The 20094-nt window shown below is 41.6% G+C and overlaps 1 protein-coding gene across 1 annotated transcript in view; it reads left to right on the top strand.

The window, feature by feature from the left end:
* Positions 1 to 20094, top strand: part of LOC136873955 (Krueppel-like factor luna) — a 1015772-nt gene that overhangs the window by 952029 nt on the left and 43649 nt on the right. The gene's annotated exons all lie outside the window — the stretch shown is intronic.

The raw sequence follows: 20094 nt of genomic DNA on the forward strand, positions 1-20094 counted from the left end.
TTGTTCCACTGACACGTGGCATCCTGATGATTCAGATCACTTTTCTTATTCTGTACCCCCTTTAGCCACTCACTGACTTCAACATATCGTACTGTTAACTTATCCGGTAAACACGTCTTTTCACGAGACTGATCTACGCTTTGTAACCAGGCTGGAGACTGTAGAAATTCAACAATACATACAAGATAACAGATAGTAGAAAATAGATAATGGACGTAATAAATCCCTGGCACACTGTAAAACATACAACAAATGATAGATAATAGAATATTCACTAATGCGCCTTATTTCGATGTTTAAAATGTATTCTACAGCCGTTTGGAAGTATATTAAGGGCAGTGCAGGCATATACACAGCTATAAATCTGTAGCTTGATTCTAAACGGGCCAATGTTGCTGGACCGCGTCAATCGCATTCCTTATATTGGCCTCTAATTTCCCCCTCCAACTTGTCATGACGTACATAGCGTGGGTAAGGCTGTGCAGTCCAGAAGGAGTGATTTCCCGCGCTAACCCTCCAACGAAGTCGACCCTCAAAGACACATCATAAAACAGTAATTTGGTTCTTAACTACAGTACTGATGTAATCATCCTGGCTGAGTCTGTAATCGCAGAAGTGACGCATAATTTTCCATTATTTGTCTTTTGTAAATAGCTTTGAATTTCCCAAATAGACTCAAGTGAAATAGTCGAACTTGAAGACGTGACCGGGGAACTTTCTCTAGTTGTTACCTGAGCACAGATGTTCTAATAATGATAACCAATATGATTTCCCATTAGAAAGTCGAGAAATGACGCTATCGCTTCTGGAGAGGCACCAGCATTTGAAGTTCACTCTGCTTTAACACGGAAATGAATACCAATTTAAATTATGGGGACAAAGATGGCCGGACTTTGAGCAAGCCACTATCCTATTTACTACTGATGTTATAAATAGTACAAGGCTTTAATTTCCAGTTGCCCAGGGGCCTTAATGCTTTTCGAACCTCAGTACTTAGCCACAATTCTTTAATTTATTCTCGAGTAGAGAATACAGGGAATAATGGAATACCAAAGTCATTTCTAATAACTATAACCTAGAAGAACGTAAGCTCATTTCGTCATCAGGAAGTCAAGAAACGAGACTCCCGTATCGGGAGAGGTACAGAAGTGTAAGGTTCATCCAGCCTAGAAGAGAAATGAATACCAGGTTAAAGCGTGAGACAAATAAACTTCGACCTAACCACTTAATCCCATTTACTACGGATTTGACGACGGATAGTGCACTGGTCCAGTGGTTTTCGTGGCCATTTTAAGGATAGCTTTAGTACCTTTGGACCCAGCTGCACTGACGAATGCAAAAGTTTTCTTATCAACTCCAAACATCACATTAGCTTAAATCCGCTCGTAATGGCATTCCGCATGACGAATTATGTTCTGTGCAATAACGACCAGTTCATTTCTATTTGACTGCACAAATACAATTGTAGTAACTTATATTGACCATAGAACAAAATGCATTTTGTAGAGGTTGAATAGTCATTGATAATGGTATTTCCGAGGCAGTAATGGGAATGAAATTTTGAACACGATTCTCCTTTTACTCCATCTCATCTCCCTGTTAACTACATTTTGAAAAATTGAAACATTTATTTTCATTCGCTCGTTCGATCACTGGCCTCATCCTGTCTGCTACTATAAAAATGGCTCCATTTCTTGTAGCAAGGACCCAGTTCTTGGCTAGAACACACATTCTCGCAATTAGCGTTTCGAATGACAACATACAGCAATTTTTATTTGGTTGTTGCCAAATGTTCAACGATAGGTGATGTAAGCGTCCTCATTTATGTCTGGGTTATTGTGGATATAGAGTTACGGTACTCCAAGACCGCACTATCCTTTCTTACTGATAAATGTGAGGCACGTTCGGTCACCACCCTTCCCCCCTCCCCACCCTGGATGGGGCGGTAGGAAACATCCACTGCGTGGAGCTCTCAACTTGGGAATATGAGTTGGTGGCCATGGGATCTCACAGAGTCGGGTACTTTCTCCATTAACTTGTGTCAGGTTCGTAACTTCCTTCCTTTCCTATCGTAGCTCTTTTGGCCAACTCTTGTTTCTTCAGACTAAGACGGTGTTAGGTTTGTGAGGTCTAGGGAGTCATTCTTCTTCACGTCTTTTGTGCACCTTTCATTTATATTACCGATCTCTCATTCTTCGAAAGGTCGGACCCCTTCCATTTTTTCCTCACATTAGTATTAAGAGCGAATTGTTGGTTCACCTTAAATCAATAACCTCTAAAGGGTACCGAGGGAAAACATTTACACCATACTGGGGAACTATGGGATTAAGGGTAGATTATTAAAATCAATGAAAGGCATTTATGTTGGCAGTTGGACTGCAGTGAGAATTGATGGTAGAATGAGTGCTTGCTTCAGGGTACTTACAGGTGTTAGACAAGGCTGAAATCTTTAACCTTTGATGTTCGTAGTTTACATGGATCATCTGCTGAAAGGTGATAAGTGGCAGGGAGGGATTCAGTTAGGTGGAAATGTAGTAAGCAGTCTGGCCTATGTGACGACTTCGTCTTAATGGCAAATTGTCCCGAAAGCGTGCAGTCTAATATCTTGGAACATGAAAATAGGTGCAAGGAGTATGGTACGAAAATTAGCTTTTTGAAGGCTAAATTGGTGTCAGTTGGTAAGAAATTCAACAGAATTGAATGTCACATTGGTGATACAAAACTGGGACACGTAGATCATTTCAAGTATTTGGGATGTGTGTTCTCGCAGGATGGTAATCTGGTAAGTCAGATTGAATCAAGGTCCAGTAAAGCCAATGCAATGAGCTCGCAGTTGCCATCAACAGTATTCTGTAAGAAGGAAGTCAGCTTCCGGATGAACCATCTTTACATCGGTCCGTTTTCAGACCAACTTTGCTTTGCTGGAGCGAAAGCTGGGTAGACTCAGGATGTCTTATTCATGTTAAAAGTAACAGACATGAAGGTAGCGAGAATGATTGCTGGTACATACAGGTGGGAACAATGGTAGGGCGGTACTCGGAATGAGGGGATAAAGGCTAGTGTTAGGAATGAACTCGATGGATAAAGATGTACGCATAAACCGGCTTTGGTGTTGGGGTCATGTGAAGCGAATGGAGGAAGATAGGTTACCTATTAGAATAATCTACTCTATTAGGGAGGGCAAGAGAAGTGGAGGGGGACCAAGACGACTATAGTTAGACTCAATTTCTAATGATTTAAAGAAGGGAGGTATAGAACTAAATGAGGCCACAGCACTAGTTGCAAATAGAGGATTGTGGTGACGTTTAGTAAATTCACAGGGGCTTGCAGACTGAACGCTGAAAGGCATAACGGTGTATAATGATGATGACAAATAAATAAATAAATAAATAAATAAATAAATAAATAAATAAATAAATAAATAAATAAATAAATAAATAATAAAAATAAATCAATAAATAAAGTGATGGAATACTGTCGAACGACGTCAGTGTGATTTAGAAAGAAACTGCAGTAGAAAATAAGTTTCTGGAGGAGGTAAATAAATATTGATACTTGAATAATTGACATTAATGATTGCAGATGTAAGGAGGGCATATTAGTGTTTTGAAGGTTTTGAAGGATATTATACTGAAGTGAAACATGTAGAATAGTGTGAGATTAGCTCCTGTTTTATTGGGTATCTTCCATCCCCCCAGGTTGGTTCTGTAATATATTATGCCAACTATTTATTTTTTAGGTGGGAGGCTGTGTTTGTAGCAGGTACAAATATATTTATTCGAAATCTGTCGTACTCTGAATATATCTCATTCATTTCTGTTTTAATATGTTTCGTATTAATTTTCTGTTTCTTCTTGGGCATTTTACTGTGTGTCTGTAAGTTCAGTTATGCCGTTCTGGTAATTATTCCTGTCCGTATCGTATTCGAAAAAAATACTTAGGAGAAAGTGTTCCTTTTTTTTTTTAATTTCTACTTGTGAGTCTATCTGATTACTTTTTCCTTTCTGATTTGGTTAAATATACGACTTATATTTTGTTGCTTGCTCTCTTTTACTTAAATACCTCGTCCAGACCTGAGGCCCACACCTTCTTCCCTGCTACAACCTGAGTCTGCTGAAGACCTGAAGAAATTGCTGAATGGTATGAACACAGTCTTGGAAAGGAAGTGCAATACGAAAACGAATGAATCCAAAACATAATAATAATAATAATAAGAATAAGAATAAGAATAAGAATAAGAATAAGAATAAGAATAAGAATAAGAATAAGAATACCGGGCGAGTTGGCCGTGCGCGTAGAGGCGCGCGGCTGTGAGCTTGCATCCGGGAGATAGTAGGTTCGAATCCCACTATCGGCAGCCCTGAAAATGGTTTTCCGTGGTTTCCCATTTTCACACCAGGCAAATGCTGGGGCTGTACCTTAATTAAGGCCACGGCCGCTTCCTTCCAACTCCTAGGTCTTTCCTATCCCATCGTCGCCATAAGACCTATCTGTGTCGGTGCGACGTAAAGCCCCTAGCAAAAAAAAAAGAATAAGAATGTTATTTGCTTTACGTCTCACTAACTACTTTATCGGTTTTCGGAGACGCCGAGGTGCCGGAATTTAGTCCCGCGGGAGTTCTTTTACGTGCCAGTAAATCTACCGACACGAGGCTGACGTATTTGAGCACCTTCAAATACCACCGGACTGAGCCAGGATCGAACCTGCCACGTTGGGGTCAGAAGGCCAGCGCCTCAACCGTCTGAGCCACTCAGCCCGGCGAATCCAAAACAAATGTAATGGAATGCAATTGAACGAAGTCAGGTGATGCAAGAAATATTTGAAGGGAAAATGAGGTGTTGAAGGAGGTAGATGAATATTGCTATTTGAGTAGTATAATAGGCAACGACTGATGCTTGTTGTTTAAAGGAGCCTAACATCTAGGTAATCGGCCCCAGGCAACGACTGCAGGTGTATAAAAGTGAAACATGGATAGTTAAGAACTTTGGAGGAAAGAGAATGGAAGCTCCTGAAATGCAGTGCTACATAAGAATACTGACGTTAGATAACAAATTAAGGGATAATACATCGAGACGGAGAGAAGAGAATGATTATGCAAAATGTGACCAGAAGAAGTGATGGATGGATAGGACATGAATATTGAGAGATCAGGACTTGTTCAAATATTTTTTTTTGAGGAACATGTAGAGAGTAAGAACAAGAGGAGTAGAAAAATGCAGGTATATGACAAAGTAAATTTGATCAGAAGTAGTTGTTTAAGAATTCAAAGAGTAACACGGGGCAGGGTGGTATGGAGAGGTATATAAAATCAGTCTGTGGACTGATGACTCAAACAACAACAACAACAACAACAATATTATCATTTAGTTGCTTTACTCTTAAAAGTGTGTTGCTTGTCAGGCGGGTTTTTTCATGATTTATTTATAATATAAAACATTAATTTAAATAAGTCTACCTAGACATTGATCATATGGTCAGAGAAGTTTCTATAGAACAGTTACAATAATTTATTCAAGTTATTCCATGAATTTCTGGAAGAGAGACTAGAAATTTATTGGTTTCCTTAGAAATAGATCATTTTCCAGACGACATCCACCATGCCATGGAGTTGAACAGCCCGCATATTTTAAACATGTCGTTCCTCTTCTTCAACGTGTGCGTGAGTGACACGTAGCAGTGTTGTATTATACTACTACGGGATGTATGCCTATCGCTCCACAGTGTAAATTGTACGAACAGGAGGTGATTCCTATGGGATAGGATTCCCTAGAGACTGCGCGATGAACCAGACAGCCTTACAGCTCCAGGGACAACACTGCCATGTTGACAAGTATGGCACCGTAGCTATCATATCACAGTAGGGCCAACTTGAAATAGTGCATCTATATTCCAGAACATATGGAATATTCATTTTACAATGGTGGACATAAATATCATGCAAGCTACAAAATCTAACTGACGTTTAGTACGCGAAAATTTTAATTATTTAGATATCTACAGTGGGATCATATTAAACCTAGGGAGCCGGAGCTCAGTGGTTTGTTTCAATACCATAAACTTTCGTCATGGTTGCTTTTTGAACAGCCGTCTTGTTATACTAAATAGGACTCCTGATCTTATATGAAATTATTAGATAGGCTTTGTCTCAGATTCACAAACAACATTAGTAAGGTGCCTGGTATAATACATTGTGCCCCTCATCGATTGCTTTATGTATTGCTAATTAGCGTAAATCAGCACAAAACACAAACCAGTGGATTCCCTCCTTTAATATTAAGTTCACAGTTAAGATATTCCAGTGAGCTGTTGCATGTTTTGTGCTTTTGGAATGTGTATCTCGATGTCACCATCTTCGATAATTTGCCTAAAACGAATAGTGCCGGGCTGAGTGGCTCAGACGGTTAAGGCGCTGGCCTTCTAACCCCAACTTGGCAGGTTCGATCCTGGCTCAGTCCGGTGGTATTTGAAGGTGCTCAAATACGACAGCCCCGTGTCGGTAGATTTACTGGCACGTAAAAGAACTCCTGCGGGACTAAATTCCGGCACCTCGGCGTCTCCGAAGACCTTAAAAAGTAGTTAGTGGGACGTAAAACAAATAACATTATTATTATTATTTAAAACGAATAGTGTACGTTTGCTCTTCCCATACCAACCCATAATCAACAGAGAATACGGTGACTTGAAATGGGGAGACCGAAGACAAGCATTATCCATTCCTTCGACCGCGGGTGTCGTACCGACTGGATTAGACAGTAAGGTGAATGTATGGGCCAGTCGTCTGCAGGACACAATGCAGTGTTCCGTTCTTCAGTCTTTGTACCGTGCTCTGAATGGCTTGTAAAGAAATATTCACAGCGAATTACATGTCTGAGAGATGATATTATCATTTCAAGGATCGAAGAGGATTACTCAAATGACCACTATGATACCTGCGTGGTGAGCCACTCCTACTGTACATGTTTGGACACGAAAATTCCTGTGTTATGATATGATGGACTTTATTTACGTAACTAATATGGTACGAGTCCAAATGACGCATCTTGTTCTTCTTATTTTTCTACCGCTCTTCCCACACCTGTGGGGTCGCGGGTGCGAGTTGTGTCGCACATGTGGATGTGGCCCTATTTTATGGCTGGATGCCCTTCCTGATGCCAACCTTATATGAAGGGATGTAATCACTATTGCGTGTTTCTGTGGTGGTTGGTAGTGTAGTGTGAATATATAGAGGAAACTGTTGGGACAAACACAAACACCCAGTCCCCGGGCCAGAAAAAGTAATCAGAAGCGATTAAAATCCCCGACCCGGCCGGAAATCGAACCCGGGACCCTCTGAACTGAAGGTTTCAACGCTCACCAATCAGCCAATGAGTCGGACGAGTCCAAATGACGCATATACAGTATATCGTCGTTGCCGGGACAAAACCTCCTATGTGAAATATTTTAGCTTTGAACTTTGGGCGGTAAGGTTCTGTCATCTAAGATGCAATATTGTGTGACAATTGTCAAGGCATTCTCGCTCTTCATAATGTATGTGCTGCGGGTCAGTATATCTCCAAAAATATTATCACATAGGAGGTTTCGTCCCGGCAACGACGATATATTAAAATTTCTTGGTATCCTAATGTCTTACATAAAAAGCCCACTTCTGTCGACCTACTTCACTCCTTTCAAGACGTTCTATGGTCATTGCAATCTTAGAGATGGTCAAATGGTGCTTCCCAGTAGACATATAACCCGCCCAGGTGGGGTCAACAGTTGCTTATAGAACATGTCATTTACTGAGATGAATGTTAGCATACACGGTCTTCCTACTTCATATAGGACGAAAAAATCTAATACCTACAGTCTTTTAGAATACATCCGTAGTTTCTGAACCGTACTTAGACCAGCACCCTGGAAAGTTTTCAAATCGAAATGATTTATAGACAGCTCGTAGGGCGGCAATGTTCAATATCTCATTGTAAAGGGGAAGGATTGAGCGAATTGGCCGCGTGGCTAGGGTCGCTCAGCTGTGAGCTTGAATTCTGGAGCTATTACATTCGAACCCCACTGTCGGCAGCCCTGAATATGGTTTTCCGCGGTTTCCCATTTCCACACCAGGCAAATGCTGGGGCTGTATCTTAATTAAAGCCACGGCCGCTTCCTTCCCACACTTAGCCCTTTCCTATCCAATCTATGCTATAAAATCTATCTGTGTCGGTGCGACGTAAAGCAAATTCTATTGAAATACGACCGCCATCTTGAAGTACCGGTACTAAAAACATAATATCGCGCGACTGATAATTAATGTATCTCCGGTCTCTGTCGTGGTAGCACGCCATGTGAGATGTCAATAGGAAATCATATAATAAACATTTGATAAAAAAATGGCTTTCATTCGTAAAATGTCGCAATATATGGCTCCAAATTATCGAAAACACCCGACAGGGTATAACGGGTTGTCAAATCACCAGTGTGAGCGTCAGAAGACTTATCAGGAGCGTATTCAGCTTACTACTACTAAAGCCGGCCTAAGTGGCTCAGAAGGTCAAGGCACTGGCCTTTTAACTCCAACTTGGCAGATTCTATCCTGGCTCAATCCGGTTTTATTTGAAGATGCTCAAATACGTCCGTATCGCGTGGGTAGATTTACCGGCACGTAAAAGAACTCTTGAACGACTGAATTCCGGCACCTCGGCGTCTCAGAAAACCATAAAGTAGTTGGTGGAACGTAAAAACAATATGATTATTACTAAACATTTTCATTCCTTCCCTGAAAGGAGGTGGGCCTCCTCGACAGTGATGCCATTTTCCAGGCCAGGAGATTTGTATCGGAGAAGATGATGGCTAAATGGTTAGCGTGCTGACCGTTGGTCTCAGGGGTCCCGGGTTCGATTCCCGGCAGCGTCGGGAATTTCAATCATCATTGGTTAATTTCCCTGGCACGGGGGCTGGGTTTGTGTGTTGTGTCCATCAGCATTTCATCATCATCATCATCATCATCATCATCATCATCATCACGACGCGCAGGTCACCTACGGGAGTCAAATCAAAGGACCTGCACCTGGCGAGCCAAACCCGTCCTAGGATCTCGCGGCACTAAAAGCCATTCGCCATTTCATTTTTTACGGAAAAGGTGAGAGAGTTGGCGGCCGTGGCCTATTCTAGGAACTGTCCCAGCATTCGCCTTAGTGCAGGAGAATGAAAAACCACGGGAACCCATTCTCGGTACAGCTGACGGTGGGGACCAGCCCCTGCCCGTCTCCCGAATACAGAGGCATAGAGCCACGGTAGAGCCGTTGCCACCCCTTCTCTGCTCGGTTGGCCGGTCGAAGTGCAGAGCTGTCGGATCACGGACCAGCCGTAGCCACCAGTGTACCAAGACGCACTCTGCATGCGCCGAACATCGTGAGGTGAGTTCCGCGCAACTGGAGCCCCAGCTAAGCACATCTACTGCTGCAGTGGTGAAAAATTTCAAATCCATACCAACTAGATACTTTTTCTACAGTACTTCTCAGGTAGTACGTATTCTACGTCAAAGCGTGTAGTCGTGACCCCGTCACAGCTCCGTTCAAATTTAACAGTTACGCACTGAAGCCTTCCTACCCCCTGCTAAGTTAAAACAAATAAATATCTAAATTAACCATCGTCTCCCCATGTCTTCTTTTCCTTCCGTCACACTCTATGCTGAGTCTGTTCCTCTCCTGACAGGATGAGTACATTAGACGGTAGAAAACTACCCTCAGTTAAAATAATAGTAATAATCTAACTATATTTTAGATGCTAAGTAAGAACAACAACAGTGATCTTTTTCAAGACCTCATGTAAATTACACAATACTACTGAACCGCTCTTTCTTTACTGCTCTGCGCACGTCCTGGTTCGCGACAAACCCCACTGGTCTAACATGTCGGGCGTGCATTGCATAGCGGCCTCTTGAAGGGGGTGTACTTCTACAGAGCCGGGGCGCTATTTCGTATCAGACTAAGTAAATACCGTGAATGTATTGCGAATACAAAGTGTTCTCTGGATGTCTCTAATTCTTTTCTGCGTTCCTTTTATTATCAACAAAATTTTGACCATTGGTGAAATTAATTAAATTTTTGAGTCGAACATATGGTGGATTCCTCTAAATTCCTCTGACTATCGGTACAACTCAGTATCTGTTCGCTGTGGGGATGAGTGCTTAGCTGTACTTCGCCTTAAAATAATAACCACCACCTCCCCAATAAGGCCCAAATGCGCTAGAATACTAAAAAGTAACGTAAGGTCCCGAAGTCCCTTACATAAAATACTTATAAGGGGCTTAGTAAGATGAGCTATACCGATTCCTAAGTGAGAATTTCGCTGCAGACTGGAGGAATGACCCCCTTAAGCTGTACGTGACTGTACATGTGATCCTCCGACTCGCACATATCTTCTTTTATTAAACGGAGGTCACACTTGTCCCTCCCATTGGACTCTAGCCCCAGATGACCTCTGGAATTCCTTCCCACGCAGTGAACTGCATTTGGACACTACACTGCCATGAGAACCGAACGTGGTTGTTCCTAGCTTTTTGTACCAGTTAGCTAACGAGTTTTGCGGGAAGAGTGATCAGATCGCTCGGGTAAAGGAATACGAGGCTTTGTTCAATCCCAAACATTCTAAAAATAAAAATAAAAAAGGCTTTTCTTGTTCAGTTTTTCTTTTCCTTTTGCTGTTTGTTACTTCTTATTCATCACATACAGTAGAAAGTATCAGCCTTATTCCTTCACCTGCTGCATTTATAGCCCCGTACTACCGTTTGGTTACAAATCAGCGAATATAATATAATATGCTGAGAATTCAGGCACTGCAGTAGAATGAATGCGATGCTAGCCTCTTGCTTGCAAGGCCAGGACTACATTCCTGAATAGGAGAGTGAGTTTCCGGTAATGAACAACTCGCCTTCGCTTTCCCAGTCTTGTCAGGGTATTTCTTACACCGCGCGCAGCCTGTATGGTATGTGAAAGAGTATTACAGTATTAGAAGAAACCGAATAACATATTGATTATAAATGTCCTACTACCACCACCATTACCACTTGTCAGCATTCCTTAAACATCTTACATATTTTATGGCACATTTATGGATCACACTTCTTTTTCATGATCTTTTCTCATGACACGTGATATGGGGCCCTGTTTTATGGTCGGATTGCCTTCCTGCCGCCAATCCTGTGTAGAGGGATGTGGTATCTTGTAGTGCGGTGAGCGGAATGTAGATGAATAGAAGTCTATTCAGACGAACGCAAATGCCCAGTTGCTGAGTCAGAAAAATTAACCATACATTAAAATCCCCGATCCAGCGGGGAATGGAACCTCGGGCTCTCTAAGCAGAAGGCCATTACGCTGACCATTCAGCCAAAGAGCGGGACGGTAATGAAGAACTCGCTGTCACATTCCTAGGCTTGTAAAACGAATAAAACCATCACTCCTACATTCTTTTTCGCTATTCATGCCTTTGCTGGCGAGATGCACTGTTTACAGTGCACTATGTCTTCTGGTATGAGCTAGAGCAATTCTGTTACTTTCACTGATCTGTCTCAGTCTCATCCTTGGCTTTGACAATATGCAAGTGGCTGAGGTATGAGTGATCATAGTAATACCATTCCTTGTACAGCCAGTCCCTGCTATGAATGGTGTGAAAATGTTGCTCATTGGGTCGGTTTATGCATGCATTTCAGTGGGCTTGGCAGACTGATATGTAATAGCAACTTCTGGCTCGGTGAGGAAAGCAACGGGAAACTACCTCATTCCTCATTTCCCTAGTCCGCCTCTTCAGTGATGCCTAGGTCATCTATGACAGCTGATGGCGGAGCTGTTGAGGATCCAACCAGCCTTAGGGCTGACGACTGAACATACACACATTAAATTTTCAGTACTCCTCTCATACTTTACATTATGATTCGATTCAGAATACAAAATGGTTAGCGTGCTGACCGTTGGTCTCAGGGGTCCCGGGTTCAATTCCCGGCCGGGTCGGAGATTTTAATCGCCTCTGATTAATTCTTCTGGCCCGGAGACTGGGTGTTTGTGTTTATTCCAACACTTTCCTCTTCATATTCAGACAAAACCCTACAATCAATCAGTCACTACTGATCTGCATTTAGGGCAGTCACCCAGGTGGCAGATTCCCTACCTGTCGTTTCCCTAGCCTTTTCTTAAATGATTGCAAAGCAATTGGAAATTTATTGAACATCACCCTTGGTAAGTTATTCCAATCCCTAACTCCGCTTCCTATAAACGAATATTTTCCCAAATTTGTCCTCTTGAATTCCAACTTTATCTTCATATTGTGATCTTTCCTACTTTTAAAGACACCACTCAAACTTATTCGTCTACTGATGTCCTCCCACGCCATCTCTCCACTGACAGCTCGGAACATACCACTTAGTCCAGCAGCTCGCTTCCTTTCTCCCAAGTCTTCCCAGCTCAAACTTTGCAACATTTTTGTAACGCTACTCTTTCGTCGGAAATCACCCAGAACAAATCGAGCTGCTTTTCTTTGGACTTTTTCCAGTTCTTGAATCAAATAATCCTGGTGAGCGTCCCGTTCACTGGAACCATACTCTAGTTGGTGTCTTAACAGCATCTTTCATAATATTCAGACGTACTAGTGGTCTGGAAGTCTTTACTCAAAACCGCTCATCCTTCATTCTGTTAACCATTAATGAGACAGTCTTCGGTGGAAGCTACTTTTTTCCACTTTGCTGTACGTCGCACACGACAGACATGTTTTGAAGCGACGATGGGATAGGAAAGGGCTATGAGTGGGAAAAAAGTTACCGTGGCCGTAATTAAGGTACAACCCTCTGATTTGTCTCGGTTGAAAATGGGAAACCATAGTAAACTATCTTCAGGGCTATCGTCAGGGGGAATCGAACCCAAGTTCACAGCTTCGTGGCTCAAAACACGCTTCAACTTGCCCGGTGCTTCATTTTCTGTGGACTGTATATTGAGAGGGAGATGTAAGAATACTGCATCAATCAAGACAACAACAGGCTGTTCAAAGCTGTACCAGCGCAAATCTCACACATATTTTCAGAACTGGAGGGAGAATTTTGGAAGAAAAAATCTGGTTGAATATACTGTAAAGTATTCATGTGTACTTTCACGTTAGGTTTTATTCGTTGCTCAAATAACATGTCTCTTTATTATTTTATTCCTTAACCATGGATTCCAAGATTATTTTAAAGATTATTTCACATCAGACAACATTCTGTTTTCTTTTTCAATGGTAAATAACGGGCTCTCGGAAAATAGATGTTCAAAGAAATGTTGTGGATCCTCGAGTGGTCGACATATCGAGAAGAGCACGTCGAGAGAGGCTTAGTCGTTTCTGTTTTCGAGAAGAACACAGCTCATTTATTCCTCCCGAACTGTATGACATTCTCTACTTATGTAATCACTAAGGTGCCACGATTGCAAATACAGTGTATTTCGTCGTTCCCTTAGGTAGGAACTGATTAGCAGATCTGATGAAGGTGATAAACGTAAAGACGTGAGTTCGATTCCCAATCAGAAAGTCGAAAACTTTCGGAAACGAGACTTCCTCTTCTGAAAAGGCACATGGTGCTAGGATTCGCTCAGCTTACCCCAGAAATGAGTACCATGTTAATTCCTGGGGATAACGTCGGCCGAGCGTAAAGATACTCAGTCTGTGGCCCTATTACAACATAATTAAACGTTAGTAGCATAAAACTTAAACGCATACAATTATTGAGATGAAGGTATTCACAATGAACGATGCAAACGTAAGTGTAGCCAATGAGAAAAGAGATGTGAAGGTTTGTACTCTACAGCTGACAGATTATTTAAAATGTCTGCTTCTGACCAGTTTAATTCACGTGAAACTGATGTCCACATACCAGTTTTCAAGACTGCACCTTTGTATAATCTGTTTTTCTTGTCATACAAGCACGGATGAGTCTGATAAACTGCAACCAGCGCCTCATTCAATGACGCCGTTGTGCAACTGCGAACATCTCAACAGCAGTGCGTTCTGATTGGCTGATTTCATAGGGCGAGTTGGCCGTGCGGTTAGGACCGCGCAGTTGTGAGCTTGCATCGAGGAGAGAGTGGGTTCGAACCCCAGTGCCGGCAGCCCTGAAGATGGTTTTCCGTGGTTTCCCATTTTCAAACCAGGCAAATGCTGGGACTGTACCTTCATTAAGGCCACGGCCGCTTCCTTTCGATTCCTAGCTCTTTCCTATCCCATCGTCGCCACAAGACCTATCTGTGTCGCCAATTCGGCTTCTAGAACATACTTTGCAAAGTTTACCCTGTCCAGAAAACAATCTTATATGCGAAAATCGTGAATTTTCTGCATTCCTATGAAGTAAGCAATTATCACATGTTATGTTAACCATGTTTAGGACGTCATAAATCACATGTTTAACATCTGCCTACATGAAAGAAAGGCAGATATGTTGTTCTTTGATGTCACATATAAATAGCAAAATCTCTAAGTAGGTACTGAATGTAAAACAGGGTTAAGGTATATTTAATCCATCAAATCTCACCTATAATCCTCTAAAATAATATCGTGACACCAGGAAGACGTGCTAAAATACTCATAATTTGATACATATTCAGAACAGTCCAGTTTTTAACACTTGAAAACTTGGAATGTTAATACGTTAGTACTTCCAAATCATTTGGTAAAACGATTTAAATTGTAATAGAATACTCACAGTACACTGGACGTTTGAATTCTTGTATATTTTTTCTTGAAAATAAATTGTCCAACATTCAACCCAGTGGAGAATTACACTAGTAGCACCCTTCACTTTAGTTTCATATGTACTTCGACACCTCACAAAGTTTCGTATTTACACGACAGGAACACAATGTTTCAAGTCTAAACCCGCATATTGACTAACCGGATGTTCGAACCATCAAAGCTTCAAAATTTGAAGAAATGACAAACGGACATGCATTGAACCGTATCGACAGTGGTTCCAAAAGTTTCAACATCATACCACCTGTATTCATGTATTTCAGTAATTTTTAATATAGCGCATGTTGTTGACGCTGTTTACGACGGAAATAAACTTAGCCTATAAAGTGCCACCTGCTTAGTCTAAAAGAAATGTGTCAAATGTTTGAGATGTCATAAGTTTGACGTCACGAAAAATATAAAAGCTCTCAGTAAAAGGTTACTAAATAAAATTCGCCAAGCATGCACAATGGTCAAAATTCGGACTTAGTTTTGGGGTATTAATTCCCTGTCTCACCCTAACACTTTGTGATGCCATCACTTCTTAACAACCCTGTAAGCATGGACGACTTGTGTTATCTTGTCTTATATGATGCAGTATTCAGTGTTTTATATCTTCAGTAATAACACAACAACGTCGTATTTTCGCACCTTTCCTTTACGTCGCATCGACACAGAGAAATTTTATGGCGACAATGGGATAGGAAAGGGCTGGGAGTGTGAAGCAAACGACCGTGGCCTTAATTACAGTATAACTTGGTGTGAAAGTTGGAAACCATGGAACTAGGGCTGTCGACAGTTGGGTTCGAACCCAAGCTGTTATTACGTGACGAAACCGCGCAGCTTCTTGCTCGGTCGTTGCCTTGTTCCTCGCACCTTAATGAATATATCTAATAGCATTCAAGAGCGCCTACAAGTGAATTAACGATGGTCCGCTTCTTTACTGTAACCATGGAATTTGCAGATATACTGTAGATTGATTTTGTAACATTATAGATTTACCTCGTGAATTCTGGTCAAAATCAGTATTCGCATACTATAGACTCCACTTGTCAGTACATTTTCTTCGTCTGCGATTTCAAAGCTGGGAGCGTTAATTAGCAGCTTGCGATTAGATTTGAAAGTAAAAAAAATAATGCCCCTTAAAATGGTAGTAGAGAATAGCTTCCGTTAACGTAGTTGCCATTCTAATATGAACGAACTGATATCGTGACAACTCGCGGGATTCTAACCCAGTCCGTCGCTTTACAGGGGGATGGGTTATTCATTCTGTTAAGACAACCGAAGTTCTTCGTATATATTAGGGATTTTTTTTTGCTAGTGGCTTTACGTAGCATCGACACAGATAGGTCTTATGGCGACGATGGGATAGGAAAGGCCTAGGAGTTGGAAGGATGCGGCCGTGGCCTTAATTAAGGTGTGAAAATGGGAAACCACGGGAAACCATCTTCAGGGTAGCCGACAGTGGCACTCGAACCCACTATCTCCCGGATGCAAGCTCACAGGCGCGCGCCTCTAACCGCACGGCCAACTCGCTTGATTTAGGGAATTTTACACAGTTTTCAAACCACTGAACTTGGCCTTGATAAATATGAAAAGTTGTATTAAATTGCTCTACCACATACTAGAGTATTCTTTTTTAAATAAAATTCTCATATTAGTAGATCTTCTTTCGAGCCAAGATCCAGATCTCATTTCTGAGAAATGATCTGTAAGGCTGCGCAGCTTTTACCCTCTCGAAAAATATCCTCGGAAGACTAGTGCGGCATATTTCCCATACTTTACCTACCCTTCTCTGTAAAGGGCTGAAGGAAAGAATAGAATCTCCACTAAGGAAACATTTGCATTGAAAGTAGCTGGCGTGAAAATCTCGTTGCGGTATTCTCCATTATGGCGTGTTCATTTTTTAAAATTACTCCCCCTTAACCTCCATTAGGGGACGTTCCATAAACAAGACGGTGAACTTGAGCAAGTAGCAAGGGGCTGGGTACAAAGAAGGTAACTGAAAGGCCTCGTTTGCTTTATCTCCCTTGACAATCAATTATCCTTACATCGCTCTGCTTTCGGGTCTACAGTATGTTGATGTGCGAGAGTGAAGGGAAGGTGAACTCAGGATATGTTATTCATAAGCTAGAAGTAGCAAACAAGAACATACTGAGAATGATTGCACCGGGCGAGTTGGCCGTGCGGTTAGGGGAGCGCGGCTGTGAGCTTGCATCCGGGAGATGGGTTCGAATCCCACTGACGGTAGCCCTGAAGATGATTTTCAGTGGTTTCCCATTTTCACGCCACGAATATGCTGGGGCTGTACCTTAATTAACGCCACGGCCGCTTCCTTCCAACTCCTAGGCCTTTCCTTTTCCACCGTCGCCATAAGACATATCTGTGTCGGTGCGACGTAAAGCCACTAGCAAAATAAAAGGGAATGATTGCTGGTGCAAATGTTACGAACAATGGCTGGAGGAGGGTAGGTATCCCTTGCCTAGCGTAAAAGGCAGCTAAGATAGCATCCTCTCCCACCCCCCTAAACGTGGGAGCGTAGCTGAGTGTGGTGCTGCTTTCACTTACTTGTACCAGACTCCTTGCTTTCATGATTCATATCCAACCTCCATTCGTCAACACACGTTACCTTGCGGCACAGTATCGTAGCCAGCATCAACAGATAGTAGGGGGTTATAGTTGCAAAATGATGGAGATTGTGCGTAGATGCCATTTTAAGGACACTGATACAAGTAAATTATGTTGATATTCATAATGCAGTACTGCTGCATTTCAAAATTGTACATTCAAATACAGAACGAAAACAATATGTCAAGGCGAATGACTTTACGGCGAATGGTATGTGGAGAAAACAGTGGAAAGCCGGAGGGATGTTTCCAGGGTTTCTCGGGAAATAAGAAAGGAAATCAGCAGTTACAATGTTTATTAAATAAATAATGTAGAAATAACAAGAAAATTTAGGAAAATTCTAACAATGATCAATATATTATATTTCAGCACTTGGCCTTGAGCTAAAAAGTTGCCACAGGCTGTGCGAACAAGAACAAATAGGTAAGACTGTGTCTTACGATAGCTGTGAAATGAGATTAAAATCTACAAATAATTAATTTACGTTGAAGGTTGGTTAAAAAACCAGACCGAATAAGTGGAATAATTATAAATACTTGAAAAGTAAAGCTATAAAAACAACAAGGTTAAAGATAGGAATTTTAAAAAATTTACGGTGTAGCACAACAATACTGAAATTGAGTCTTAACACACAAGTCTTCACTGGGGAGTAATAAGTTAAAAAAAAAAGGGGACCTTTTCTCCAGTATCTTCATTATTCGTTTAAGAGCTGTAGTAAATGAGTTTGCAGACGAACCAGCCGACATCTGGGTAAACCATGTCCATAGACACAAATTAGGTAAAACCAGTCAAAAAAATAATTCAATAGATACTGGTGCGAAGACCAAGCCTAAGCCGGTGTTGTTATCATGTTCAAATGTAAAGTACGAGGCCGACAAGGCCACGTCGGTGCAGCTGGCTGGCTAACATGCTTAGAGCAAACCAGACCTGAGCGATGAAAGGCGAGGTAAACAACCTCGAGTTGACTGTAGCAAAGATGCACGCTGAAGAGAAGTTGCTATTACATATGCGTGCAGCGAATATGTTTCTCAAGAAGGTACAGCATAGTAACTGCTGCGGAATACCAGGCGGCGATTCCGGCCAAATCCGGAATGATAAGGCGAAGCATACAGGCAGGCATGTCGCTTAAATAGCACAAAGGAAGATTCCAGATGCGACGCAACATAGTACTAAAAAACTAACAAAAGTAATTTACAAACTGTGCATGGAAATCTTAACAAAAAATAACCAAACAATAAGAAAAGGGGAACCCAGAAAGAATATCCTTAAAATTTACAATTAATAAATATAATAAATACTAAATGCAAATAACGAAAAGAACCAATAAAAGAACAAGAAAGCGCGGAAGGATACACCTTCGGTACCAATCAAGGGAAAAGTTGCCAGTGACGTAAGCAGTCATGTTAAGGTGCTGCAACCAGTCAGAAACCAAGAAGGAATGACGTAGGGCAGCGCAAAGTGAAGGAAAATATGTGCACCGGGTTCGTTTAACCAGTAACATGAGTCCACGTCGAAGGAAACTTGTAAGCAATCAAGGAAAAGTAGCCAGATCGAAAAAAGTAATTAAGGTAAGAACTGCATGTAACTTAAATTTAGAGAAATATGAAAGGTACCGAAAACAGGAAAATTATCACCAAATGGTACGTTCATGAACGCATGAACCAGTATGTTCAGTTTACAATCTAAAATCCAACTTTTGAGGCTTCTCAGAAAATATATTCAAGATTTGTTGCTTCTGTAATTATGTCTCTGTGAATGTTCAAAAGAGCCAACTCACTGAGTCGACTTTCACTGGCTTATTGTCAGTTTCTGTTTTCTTTTGTAATTTTTTCCATTGGTTGGGGGAAGGGGTTCTAATGCCCAGTTCCCCCCCCCCCGGCTACGCCACTGTTGCGACGTGACTGGATTAGGTTTTTTTGCGAGGCCTAGGGAGTCCCTCTTGACGCTTCCGCTTTTCGCCAATCCCTGTTTTCGAAGGGTTGTAATTCTTTTTTCCCATTTAAGTTTTATGAGGATGTATTTTCTAGTTCTACTTCCGCTTGAAACAATAAAAACCACACCACCACCACCACCACCACGAGGACATTTCTAATTAAGTAAAAGATGGCTGTGTTAGGAAGGACGAAACCGTATGCTGTTCCGGCTTTGACATTTTTTTTCCTTCTTTGATTTACGTCGCACTAACACAGATAGGTCTTATGACGACGATGGGGTAGGAAAGGTCTGGGAATGGGGAGCAAGCGGTAGTGGCCTTATTTAGGGAACAGCCCGTGCATTTGTCTGGTGTGAAAATGTGAAACCACGGAAGACCATTTTCAGGGCTGCCGATGGTGGGGTTCGATCCCACTATCTCCAGAATGCAAGCTGACAGCTATGTGACCCAAACCGCGCAGCCATTCTTACAGAGTGGGATTATTTGAGATGAATGTTGGATAACAGGTTGCCTAGAATACTCGATAAAACTAGAAATATGATACAAAATTTGATGTGTAGAGACATAATTATAATTCAGTATACATAAATTATGCCTACTTTATATTGACTGACTTTTGTTGTGTTCTCTCTCTTCAGCTGCATGTCATCCCCGCTAGATGGCATTAGTGCTGCAATTACAAAAACTAACCCATTGACGACGGGTATACAACAGCTCGTTACTAAAATAATCCAGGCTGGTAGAAAATGTACTGTTTTTAAAATCATACAGAATTCTGACCTCACGTGTGTTTCGCTTGAGTGCTGATCTAC

The sequence above is a fragment of the Anabrus simplex genome, chromosome 5 (genome assembly GCF_040414725.1).
Source record: "Anabrus simplex isolate iqAnaSimp1 chromosome 5, ASM4041472v1, whole genome shotgun sequence".
NCBI lineage: Eukaryota > Metazoa > Arthropoda > Insecta > Orthoptera > Tettigoniidae > Anabrus > Anabrus simplex.